Source organism: Syngnathoides biaculeatus, chromosome 13 (assembly GCF_019802595.1).
Source record: "Syngnathoides biaculeatus isolate LvHL_M chromosome 13, ASM1980259v1, whole genome shotgun sequence".
NCBI lineage: Eukaryota > Metazoa > Chordata > Actinopteri > Syngnathiformes > Syngnathidae > Syngnathoides > Syngnathoides biaculeatus.
Window position 1 is genome coordinate 17,357,643 of NC_084652.1, and position 12,594 is coordinate 17,370,236.

Consider the following 12,594-nt stretch of genomic DNA (forward strand, 5'->3'; position numbering starts at 1 on the left):
TGGCACCAACCTGTTTAATTGTTGGGATGATGTTCTTTACCTGAAATGCTATGCTAGATTTACACTAGATGTATTGGGGGACACACCTTTCACCTCATCAGTCGAGATATGTCTTGAGAACGATTCAGAAGTTTTTTTTTTTTATGTTATTTTCGGGCAGCAGTGGTTTTAAATATAGTGGTCTAACAAATTTTGGGGATTTTTAAGTGAAGTGCAGAAATGTTTCAAGAAAAAGCATGTCGTTCAGATTAATCTTGTTTTTCTTTTCCTTTCGGCTTGTCCCGTTAGGGGTCCCCATGGCCTGTCATCTTTTTCCATGTAAGCCTATCTCGTGCATATTTCTCTCGAACACCAACTTCCCTTATGTCTTCCCTCACAACATCCATCATCCTTCTCTTTGGACTTCCTCTTGCTCTTTTGCCTGGCAGCTCCATCGAAAGCACACTTCTACCAATACACTCACTCTTTTGTCTCTGAACATGTCCAACCCATCGAAGTCTGCTCTGTCGAATCTTGTCTCCCAAACATCTAACTTTGGCTGTCCCTCTAATGAGCTCATTTCTAATCCCATCCAACCTGCTCACTCTGAACGAGACCCTCAACATCTCCATTTCTGCCACCTACAGTTCTGCTTCCTGTTGTTTCTTCAGTGCCACCGTCTCTAATCCGTACATCATGGCTGGCCTCACCACTGTTTTATAAACTTTGTCATTAATCCTAGCAGAGAGTCTTCTGTCATGTAACTCTCCAGACATCTTCTACCAGCTGTTCCAGCCTGCTTGTACCCGTTTCTTCACTTCCTTACCACACTCACCATTGCTCTGGATTGTTGACCCCAAGTATTTGAAGTAATCCACCCTCGCTATCTCGTCTCCCTCCCTTCCACCCTTCTCTTCCACGCTTATATAGTGGCTGTCCACCTGTAATAGATCCTCAAGGGTTAGGGTTATCTTCATCCTCATCCAGATCCTCAAGTTAGCTACAGTGAACATCACACATTTTTACAATGGACATCCATCATCGCCACAGTGTCCATCCATCTTGTCTACACTGAAAGCATCGTCAAACATCCCATGTGATTTAACAGCATTTTTTCCTTCCGTCGGGGAGGTAAACACCCACAAAGTTGGCATAAAACTTTTCCTCGTGAAAAATCAGCATGTCGGTGCTGATTTGATGGCCGGCATAATGACGTCTATACGTTTTCTACGCCATAAGCATCATATAACAGAGGGGAGGCGTTTCGTCACCTCCTGCGATTCCACTTTACGACACTGAAAAGCGTTCGAGATTGGCAAAACAGGCACGACGAAGCAATTTGGTGGCATCCTCCCACCTCCCCTGCAACCATAAACAATCAGCCGGGGTAATGGAGGTGATAATGCTAATCTTTACGGCCCACCACGACCCCTGATGCTGATTTAATTATCTACACCCCTCCGCCCCTTCCAGACCCTTGTTTCCTGCTGGCTGTCTCTCAGCTGCCCTATCTGGTTTTAACGACCTTTTTAGGCAATTTAGCTCCATTGCCACTAAAATTGTCATGGGAGACACTCACCTGCTACGTAAACAGAAAATACATTTACAGTCAACTCAGGGACCAAGACTGGTTTCTCGGGCTGAGGAATATGAAATTAAAATAACATCTCAGATTTTTGTTTTCCCCATAAAAATCTAGTTTTCCAATTTGTTTCATTTGTTTTTTTAAATTTAAGTCAATTGTTTATCATTTTCTCCACTGTCAATTGTGTGTGAATTACTGCCCTATTCTTGGATGGAAATTAATACATTTTTTACATCCAATTCATCGAAAAATAATTAACAGATTAGAGGTTGACAGCCACTATATAAGCGTGGAAGAGAAGGGTGGAAGGGGATTATCAAAATAATCACTATGTGGCTGCCCAAATTATTGATTTTGAACATGAGGGGTGTCATAAAAATAGAATAAAGGCAACATTCCCCCAAAAATTAAATAGATAAAACACATCTAAGACAACACATCAAAATATTTTTTTAAATACATTAGATAAAGATAGAGTGAGATAGAAATTGATTGAATTTGTGATATGAGGTTGGAACAGGGATTTCTTCACTCGTTAATTTAAACCCAACTATGCACCAATCTTTTAGTAGACAACAAAGTGGACGTACGTTGCACAGAACATAGTTAAGGCTGGCTGGTCAATCTCCCGAATGTTTGGCTAGTCCAGTCCGCAAGGGGAGCAGGTGGATTTGGCAGAATCAGAAAGAAAGAAAGAAGAAAGAAAGAAAGAAAGAAGAAAGAAAGAAAGAGAGGGCATTTGAAGCCCGGAGGTGTCGCTGGTCGCAAGGTGCACGTATGTTGTCCGTTTCCGTCCCAACGAAGCTTTGTCAGTAAGTTGCCCAATCAGCCGAAAGGATAGCTCAGGGCAGGGTGTCAGGGTGCCCTGCAGTGAGGGCAGTGGGGACGGGTCTGATGTGTCCTCGCTACTTCTTGGTGTTAAAAGGGGTTTCCTTGCTGAGCCTGAAAACAGGGTGGTTCCCCTGCCCCACCAAATCGGGAGATCGACCGCCTCTTAAAGTTACTTTTCCATCAGATTGGAATATGATTATTTTGTGGTTTAAAAACAGTGGGATAAAATATTACTGATTGGATTTCAGTCCTGGACCCGCCTGTGTGGAGTTTGCATGTACTCCCCGTGCCTGCATGGGTTTTCTCCGGGCACTCCGGTTTCCTCCCACATCCCAAAAACATGCAACATTAATTGGACACTCTAAATTGCCCCTAGATGTGATTGTGAGTGTGGCTGTTTGTCTCTATGTGCCCAGTGATTGGCTGGCAACCAATTCAGGGTGTACCATGCCTCCTGGCCATTGACAGCTGGGATAGGCTCCAGCACTCCCGTGACCCTCATGAGAATAAGTGGCTAAGAAAATGGATGGATGCATGGATGGATGGATGGATCCTCTGGAGATGCAGTATCACTACACTGCCTGTGGTTGTGTCTCAGCCATTGTCCCTGATGTGTTAACGAGTTACATTTCAAAGGACAAATGGCCTTTCGAACTTTTATCTTGGCAAGTGGGAAAGATTTTCAAGCTTTTTGTGTCAGTATCTTTAGAAAATAGGAAAAGGAGCAGAAAGGAGTAAAATTATGTGAAAATCATTCCACTCATTTTGTTTCTCATTTATTAGCGGGAATTAGGTGTTGTTTTTTTAAAAAAAACAATGATCACTAGACATCGCAGAAAAAAGTTGCTAATTTTGCAGCCATAGCCCAGTGGTTAAGATCATCATGGACCCACCACTATGGGGGACCTAAATTCAAGACCCTGACCCGACCATCAAACAACATTCACTGGACTCATGGGTGCGGTGTCCTTGAGTAAAACACTATTACCCCCAACTGCTCTCCGGGTGCTTCAGTGGCCCCCCTACTCCAGCGTGTTCCACTGACTCGTGTGTGTGTTTATTGATGGGAAAAATGCAGAGAGCAAAATTTGTGTGCATTTCTGCACGTTCATGACAATAAAGTTGATTCTTCTTCTTCCAATTCGACAACACAGTCTGCACTATTGTACTGTAAACTTGGTCACTCCCAACCATCTTGTTAGTGTATATAGTGTAATCCAAAGGCATGCTTGAAATGACAAAAGCCACTTCAAAAAGTCCACCCGACAAATTCAATTAAAGCCACTCAAAGTGAATAGACAAAATTTTACAAATAAATGACTTCCTCTAAAAATGTATACACTGTAAGTGAATGTACTGTATTAAGTTTATAGCCAAAATATAATGTAGACTATGATACTAAAACTTTTTTAACATCATTTGAAACACATATTACTACTTTACTCAAAAATAAATGGCTAACAGAACATTTGATTTGGAGAAATTGTATATTGCCAATTTGTTAAACTGTAAAATTGTTCCGAAAATATCTTTTTATGGCTTTTTTACTCAACATTGTTGTCTTTCTCACATAATTTAAGAGAACTTCTTGTTTAGCCAACAAAGCATTTTGCTTAGAAATGAAATTGTCTGTATGAAAGGTCAACCCTGCCCTAAAAAAAAAAAAAAAGAACAAAAATGTAAATACCCTAATTAGATCTAGCGGCCACCTTGGCAGGAGATGTCCTAATTTATGGCGCCATTTCAGGTAAATGACAAAAGATCAAAGCTCACCAGATAAAACTGCTGAAAATGTCAGAAATGATGGTGTCGTCCCGCAGAGGACGACGACGCATTTTCTCGTCTTCATCTGCATGCGCCGCCAACTTTGTGTCAGGCATGACACGCAACAATGCAAGTGTGTATTCGTGCATGTGACTGTGTTCATGGAAAACATGAAAATACAACCAAGCATTGGCAAGATGTCAACCCCCCCATCACGCCCCTCCACCCCCCACCCCAAGGCAGATTGTACTAATTGAATCAATAAGATCAACTTCAACTGTGACTGTCTGTGCTCAGATCTGCCGTCAGTCCAATCCGTCCTAAGTGATGCCAAGAGGAGGATAATATAGATAAAATTAGTAAAATAAGACCAGAAAATATTGTAAGCAATGCACTTTATGATTGTGCTTTTGCAATTCCACTGCACAGTAATGGCGATAGCGAATATTTTCACTTTGGATGAGTGTCAGGCAAACTTTTGAGAGTAAGGACCATGTTTGATTCATAAAATTGGCACACCAATCCAAGTCATTCACAGATTTTTTTAAAGCAGCAAGGGCGGCACAGTGGATAAGATGGTAAAGCGTTGGCCTCATAGTTCGGAGGATCCGGGTTCGATCCCGGCCCCGCCTGTATTGAGTTTGCATGTTCTCCCCGTGCCTGCGTGGAACTAGGAGTCTAGGAACTCTGGTTTCCTCCCACATATCCAAAAACATTAATTGGACACCCTAAATTGCCCCTAGTGCGGCTGTTTGTCTCGATGTGCCCTGCGATTGGCTGGCGACCAGTTCAGGGTGTACCCTGCCTCCTGCCCCTTGACAGCTGGGGTAGGCTCCAGCACTCCCCGGAACCCTCGTGAGGATAAGCGGCAAAGAAAATGGATGGATGGATTAAAGCAGCAAATGTTAAATGTTGCATGTAAAAAGTTCCAGTAGTTTATACTCATAATATCTCACTACTGCACTTTAATTTTTAAATACGCTTACACAATTTAGTTTTAATAAACTAATTAATAAAATACTTTTCTAAAAAGTTTGTCTTTTCATCTTTGACTGTCATTTTTCATTTTATTTGCAACAAACCAATTATTACAGTAGTCATGTCAAAGACAAGTAATATTCATCCCATTTAATGAGATCGGTAAATATAAAAATAAAGTAAAAAAATGCATGTAAAATATGTAAAATACTTTAAATAAAATAATTCAATCTATTTTCGGAGCTGCTCATCTTCATAAGGGTCACGGGAGTGCTGGAGCCAATGCCGGCTGTCAACAGGCAGGAGGCATGGTACACCCTGAACTGGTTGCCAGCCAGAGCACATGAAGACAGACAAGAGTCAAACTCACAATCACACCTAGGGGCAATTTAGTGTCCAATTAATGTTGCATGTTTTTGGATGTGGGAGGAAACCGGAGAGACCAGAGAAAACCCACGCAGGCATGAAGAGAACATGCAAACTCCTCAGAACCGTGAGACCAACGTCCTCACAGGTCGGGCCACTGTGCCACCTTAAAATAATTATTTTTGATTTTATTTAAAAAATGTTTAAAATTCAATCATTGATCATTTGAAAAAGACACATTACAATAAATAGAAAGTTTTAAATCTATAATTCAAAATATTCTTACTAATATTCACCCACACAACTAATTATTTAAAGAGATAAATGAAAAAGAATTTCATCCACGAACTACCTAATTCTCATTTTAAACTGTATAATTTATAATTACATTTGCATTAATTAACCATTCAATAAGATAATGTTAAATGTATACTGTATACATTTATTGTACGCTGCGATTGGGTGGCAACCAGTTCAGGTTCCTGCCCGTTGAAGCTGGGATAGGCTCCAGCACTCCCCACGACCCTAGTGACGATAAGTTGCAAAGAAAATGGATGGATGGATGGATAGATGGACGTATTTGTTCTTACTTCAGTAATATTCAACAAATCACTCAATGTGATAAATGAGCTAAAAAAATTACAGTTTAATAAATTAAGGGGAAAATGTCTTACTTAATCTTACAGGTCTCACTGCCCATCCCTGCATTAGATGGTCTGATTACATGTCTCAAGTAAACTTAATTATCTCATTAAAGGCACAGTGGCATATAGTGTACCAAATGAAGTGTGGACACATTCTGGATATTATTACTCATTGTACAGAGGTGAAATGATTGATGTTTACATTCCCCCACAATCAAACATTTGACGGTCAGTGGAGTTGAAGTGTTCTCACTGGCTTGTGCGGCACGTGTGGTAAATGCTAATTAGCTACATTGCTAGCTATTAACACCCTGACCCGTGCGCCCCCAGACATTAAGCGGCGGGGTGCTAGACAATAATGGGATCTTTACTACAGATGACATTTCCCTCTCGGTGTTCCCATTCACAAACAGTATATGGCTGGGCTCGAGATTTGCCAAAGTGTCGGCTCAGTCGATTTGGGCCGGGAGACTTTCAGGATGCCAGGATTCAAACCTGAAAGTGAAAGCAACCCCAAAATATCTTGGCAATCAACTATCTTTTTTTCAAATTTTTTCAAGGTTTAAGTTTTCGAATGCATACTTTTTTTCGTCAAACCTTTGTTCCAGTAACTATATTTATATTACTAATTTACAGCTGTCAGTGTCACTGTACTGTAAACCGTACATGTGGGACAAATGATTTTATGTTTAGTGTGGAGAGAGCTCTAAGAATAAACTTCCATGAGTAACGCAAGGTAAAGGTTTGATTTGCGTCCAATGTTAACCCACCATTAGAGTTGACAGATTAGGAGTACCGCATGAAGGTTTGGGTTGGGATCGGTTGAAGATTAGGGCTATAAGTATGTGGTTAGGGGGTTGGTTTAGGGTAAGCATCTGCAAATGGTGGGCCGTACTTGCGGTCTGGACCCACGATCAATTCATGTTCAATAAAATTCGTGGACTCTCATGCTGTTTTTTTCTCCCGCTCACACACAAGCTGCTGTCATAGATTCTGCACGAGCTACACACAGCATTACGGTATACCCTGTTCTGATCACCAGACCATAATGAGCCAATTATACCATCTTTTCATTGGAAGAGATTGACAGAATTTGCGGGAGAAGACACCGACGGCATGGCCGGTTTCGCACAGTTGACTCCAAAAAGGGAGCTTTTAAGACACAATGGATCGACCAGTACTTAAACCTTTTGGGAGACAGTAGGTTATTATATATTTGCGAGACTGTGGCTTCAATACAAAGAGAGAATGTTAAGCAGCACTTCCAAATAAAACAAGAATCATTTGACCATCCACTGGATACAGTGGATATACCTTGTAAGACAGCGGTGCCCAGACTTTTTTACCACAAGATCTAGTTCTCAAGCATCCATCGCAATCGAGGAGGGAATGACCAAGCCCCAAAGATCTACCCACTACAAAATGCAAAACATTTATTTTAGGGCCACTGTCATGAAATGCATGATTTTTAGTATGTCATTAATGAAAAAACAGCAGCCGACATGGACCCACGCGTTTTTTTCACCACAAAACATGACGTGTACAGCTTTTTGTCACTTGTGCCATGAAAATTCTCTCGAGGGATTTGTTTTCGAGGAGAAGCAGGAAATGACGTACAGGACGGGACCGCCCTTAAGTGGAGTCGTTTGTTTCCATTAGTTTTACCTCCGGGAAGATATCTCGTTGTTCCTTCATGTTAGCCAAAATGCCGGCTCGTTGCATTGCTGGACATTGCTTGAACACTCGGAAGGATGGATTTACCCTTCATAAGTTTCCAAGAGACCCGGTTCGTCGTGAAAAATGGATTGCACGGGTGCAGAGGACGAGAGCTTCGTGGGTTCCAAATGACAGATAGGTGTGTATACAGCCACTAAAAAAATAATAGTTTGGGGTGGACCACGGAATCGGTCTCTCATAATGTAACGAAAGATCCGCGTACAAATGTGTCGATGTGCGCGTCAGTGGGCATTGGGCTGCTGCATCGCTTCGCCAGTGACCTAGCGGAGACTCTTCTGTCACATAGAACACCAGACACTTTCCGCCAACTGTTCCATCCCGCTTGTACCCGTTTCTTCACTTCCTTACCACACTCACCATTGCTCTGTATTGTGGAACCCAAGTATTTGAAGTCATCCACCCTTGCTATCTCTTCTTCCCGGAGCTTCACTTTTCCTCCTCTGCCCCTCTCATTCATGCACATGTATTCTGTTTTACTTCGGCTAATCTTCATTCCTCTTCCTTCCAGTGCGTACCTCCATCTTTCATAAAAAAAAAACACTTTGTAGTTCTGTGTTTTAGGTACCACGTTTCGCTAACAGTAGGATCAAAATGTTGTTTTGCAGCTGGAGATATTTTCAAACAAAACCACAAATGTTGTGAAAAGGATTAGTAACTGTGCCATTTAAATTACGTTTGACAAGTTGGTTACATGGTAGAACAGTGGACGACTGGTGAGGATAGCTGCCTTACAGTTCTGAGATCATGGGTTGAAATCTGTCTTGTGGGCCTTCCTGTGTGGAGTTTACATATTCTACCCACGCCTGATTGTATTTTCTACAGGTACTCTGATTTTCTCCTGCAGTCCCAAAACATGCATGGTTAGGTAATTGACAACAAAATCATCTGTAGTTGTGGATGTGAATGGTTGTTTGCCTGCCTGTGGCCTGCTAGCAACAAGTCCATGGTGAAACTAGCCTCTCACCCAAAGTGGGCTGGGATAGGCTCGAGCAAACTTATTGCCCTAGTTAGAAAAAACGGTATAGAAAATGGTTGTATAGATATGTCAGATACCTAAAAGCAAACATTGCAGTCTAGACCTTTGCCTGGGGAAATCCTCTGTAAGGGGACCCCTCCGAATTGTAATTGAAAAATCAGTGATAATGGTTACAGATACTATTTTAAAATGCATTTGCATTGGAAAACAACAATAAAGGGATTGAAGCACAGACTATAGGGGAAGTGATGGACCACAGATTTTTTTATGGGTGGTGTCGTATTCATCTTGCCTTTAGCACTTGCAGCTATCTCATGCTTGCTCCCAACTCATTCCACCTTGTTGGACCTTAAACACTAATGAAAGCAACCAGAAGCATCCACACATCAGCTCCATGACATTTACTCGCTTTCCCACAATGCCTCGACAACCTCCAGGATAACCGGGCGACCGACCCATCGCTGACTGCTGCTGTTAGAAGCACGTTCAATCCGGGGCCTCAGCTGCGGAGCGCCACGCTGATGACAAAATCCATGAAGAAGAAATGTGCCCCTGATGCTGAAGTCGATATCTGGACTGGCGCGAGGACTGTTATTTATGGACGGACCACCACGTTGTTCTTGCGAGATCGGATTGGACAAGAATGCATGGAGGTGGTGGGAGTGAATGTATAGACCCATTATTGCACTCTGATAGTGTCGGCGGCTAACGTCTCTCAGCCCATTTCTCACTCACCGGCTCTCTTTACATTATTGGTGCCATAAACATAATGTGGCGTAGCGTATAGCACATTATAACATATTATAGCATATTAGAGCGTATTATAGCATATTACGCCAAATGAGCTGGTTTAGCCCTGGGACATAATCTCTGAAACGAGACATCATTCTTCGCCTGCAAACTTTCAGGTAGCTGCTGATGTCAGGGCAAGATCGCTACTGATTTGGAGGACCTTATAAAATCAGATTGTGGATGTCGGAGGTCAATGTGGTACAGTGAACTTCACATATTTACAGCTTGGATTGATTTTAACCTCCAAATAAACCTAACCCCTAATCCTAAATTGAATCGAGATGAGGACTTTAATTTAGACGAAAATAGTGCTTTGATGTCATTTTACCGCTCGAGAATTTAGTTGAACTCAGTTGAGGAGTGTTATTTTGCAATTCCTTTGGTGTGATTTTGTTGGATCTTTGTGGCAATGAACTATATTGAAGTGAGTTGAGAGTGGTACTTAGACACAATTGACTAATTGAAACGTCTAGTGACATCTCTGGCCAATTATAAACTATTTCTAGCAATTATCTTTAAGCAAGGATAATGTAAAATATTCAGAATTTACGCTCTTCTTTCAGTGGACTTTAAATTACTCAAAAAGTTTAAAATGGTAGAGGGCAAAACTATCTCAATAAAAGGTTTCTTGTTGTCATCTGAGCCCTATTTGAGATATTGTTCAAGTTCAATCGACTTTGCAAGACTCGTGACACTACACTTACAGCGGCCAATGTTGTTGTCGTCCCAAAACAAAAGAACACATCCATTTGCATCTCGTGAAGTTGGCGTTGGCAGCGACGGAGCAATTAGCGTGACTCATTAGCTCTCAGGGAGCATTAGTAAACATCGCGGATGGACTTTGTGTGCACGTTTCTTCTTTTTTTTTTTTTTTTTTTTTGCATTATTGATTGGGAATTAATGGCGGAAGCGGCCGTCAGTAAAAGGTTGAGGGATGCGATGGGCTCCATTTAGATGTCACTGAGATAGACATTTAACCACTTAGACCATGCACAGGCTGCCAGAACCTTTCGCTTTTTGTGCTTTTATGCTACTCATCAGTAAGAATACAGAAAAAAGTTAGGATTATTGTCATCACTGTCCTCATATATATATATATATATTAACAAAAGGTTCTTTTGACTGGGCAGCCACAAAATGGATTGATTTCATTCAAATCAAGTGGAACACGAGTGGCTTTTTTTACATGGTGTGTTCACAGTCAGGGCTAATGAAGGGCAAGGAAGGTAAGGCAAGGCACGGGGGACCCAAGTACAGGGAGGCAGGGACACAAGGCAGGAATAGAGGAATCTGAGAAAGGATTTAATCATCAAAAGGAATGCAAAAAAGTTACTGAGCAATGGAGCAACTAGCAACCCTCAACGAGGACAATGGCCCAACAAGAACTGAAAGAAATGAAGAAGTTAAATCCTCAGATTGACAAGACCACGAGAAACACCTTGACAGGACGAGTGGGTGGAGGGAACTGATTGGTCAACACAAGGGAGGAGTGTAAACAAGAAGTGGTGTACACAACTAACTAAACGAGCACACAAGACACTTAACTTTGGAAAGAAAATACCAACCCAACCAAAACTGACAACATGACATTGTGTTTATCATGGAGTTCTTCAACTGGGTTTTCTCTCAAACTCAGGTTTTCTCACCACACACTTTGTACTACCGACTCGGACACATCCTATGTTTATACATACAGTGTTCCAATGAGAGTATAGTAAACTTGTCGGACTTCCAACTGCTGGCATCTCTCAACGTGACAAGCCGATATTTACCACCTATTTGTCCTCTACTCAAAAGATGCGCTAATCTCGAATCCAAAGCGATGCAATGCACGTAGACCTCTTAGTTTGACATTAAACTTGAATTTCACTGACAAGATAGCCGAGACCCACGTCCACACTTCTTATTGTAAAAAATACTTGATGAATATAGGTCGGTTGCAGTAAATGATTGGATTTTAATTGACGAAAAGAAATTCCATGCCAGTGACTGACTTAAACATAACCGCAATTAAAAAGTTTGAAAAATATTTTCGAGGGGGAAAAAAAAGTGTAATATGAGAATAAAGGCATTTTCAAGATGGATAAAAAAAAAAAGAAACCTTTATTCTCCAAAAATAGGACCTTTAAAATAGCCATCTTTTTTTTCTAAAAAATACTTGGCCTTAATATATATATATATATATATATATATATATTATATATATATATATATATATATATATATATATATTGGTTCTACAAAAAACAAGTATTTATGCATTAATTGTGGGAATATTTATTCCACAGACACCCTTCACGTTCACACAAACACAATGATTATCGCGTCTAGACAGGTTTTGTCGCACGCGTTGCAGTTTTGTCGCAATCAAGGATTGCTCGACAAGTCTGAACGTTGTCAGCAGTGAGTGTATGTTTTGACTGAAGCACAATGGCTGCATTGAGCCGCATTGCAAAAAAAGCACAACAAGTTGACACTTGTGTCTAATCTATGCGACTCAACAGCATATGACACAATACACATAAACACATGCACCCACGCACACGGGAGTGGCAATATAGAGACACTGGTTTTAATACACAATATACTCATTTAGGTGGGTTGTACCTAATGACGTATCCTGTGAGTGTGTATATGTTTGTCACACCACGCTGCACCATCTATACATCACTTGTTGACCAATACTAGCCTCTTGGTCCTGAGTAGCATCTGCACCACTTGCACAATCGACTGAGGAGTATCTGCGACATTTGGACAATTGACATTGTCCCAGATTGTCGCCCGATAGTCACTTTAAAGGGCCACTGTCATAAAATTCATTTAGTATGTTACTAATTAAAAATCAGCAGCCGACATGGACCCATACATTTTTTTCACAACAAAACATAATTTTGATGTATACAGCTTTTTGTAACTCCCGCCATGAAAATCCTCTCGAGGGA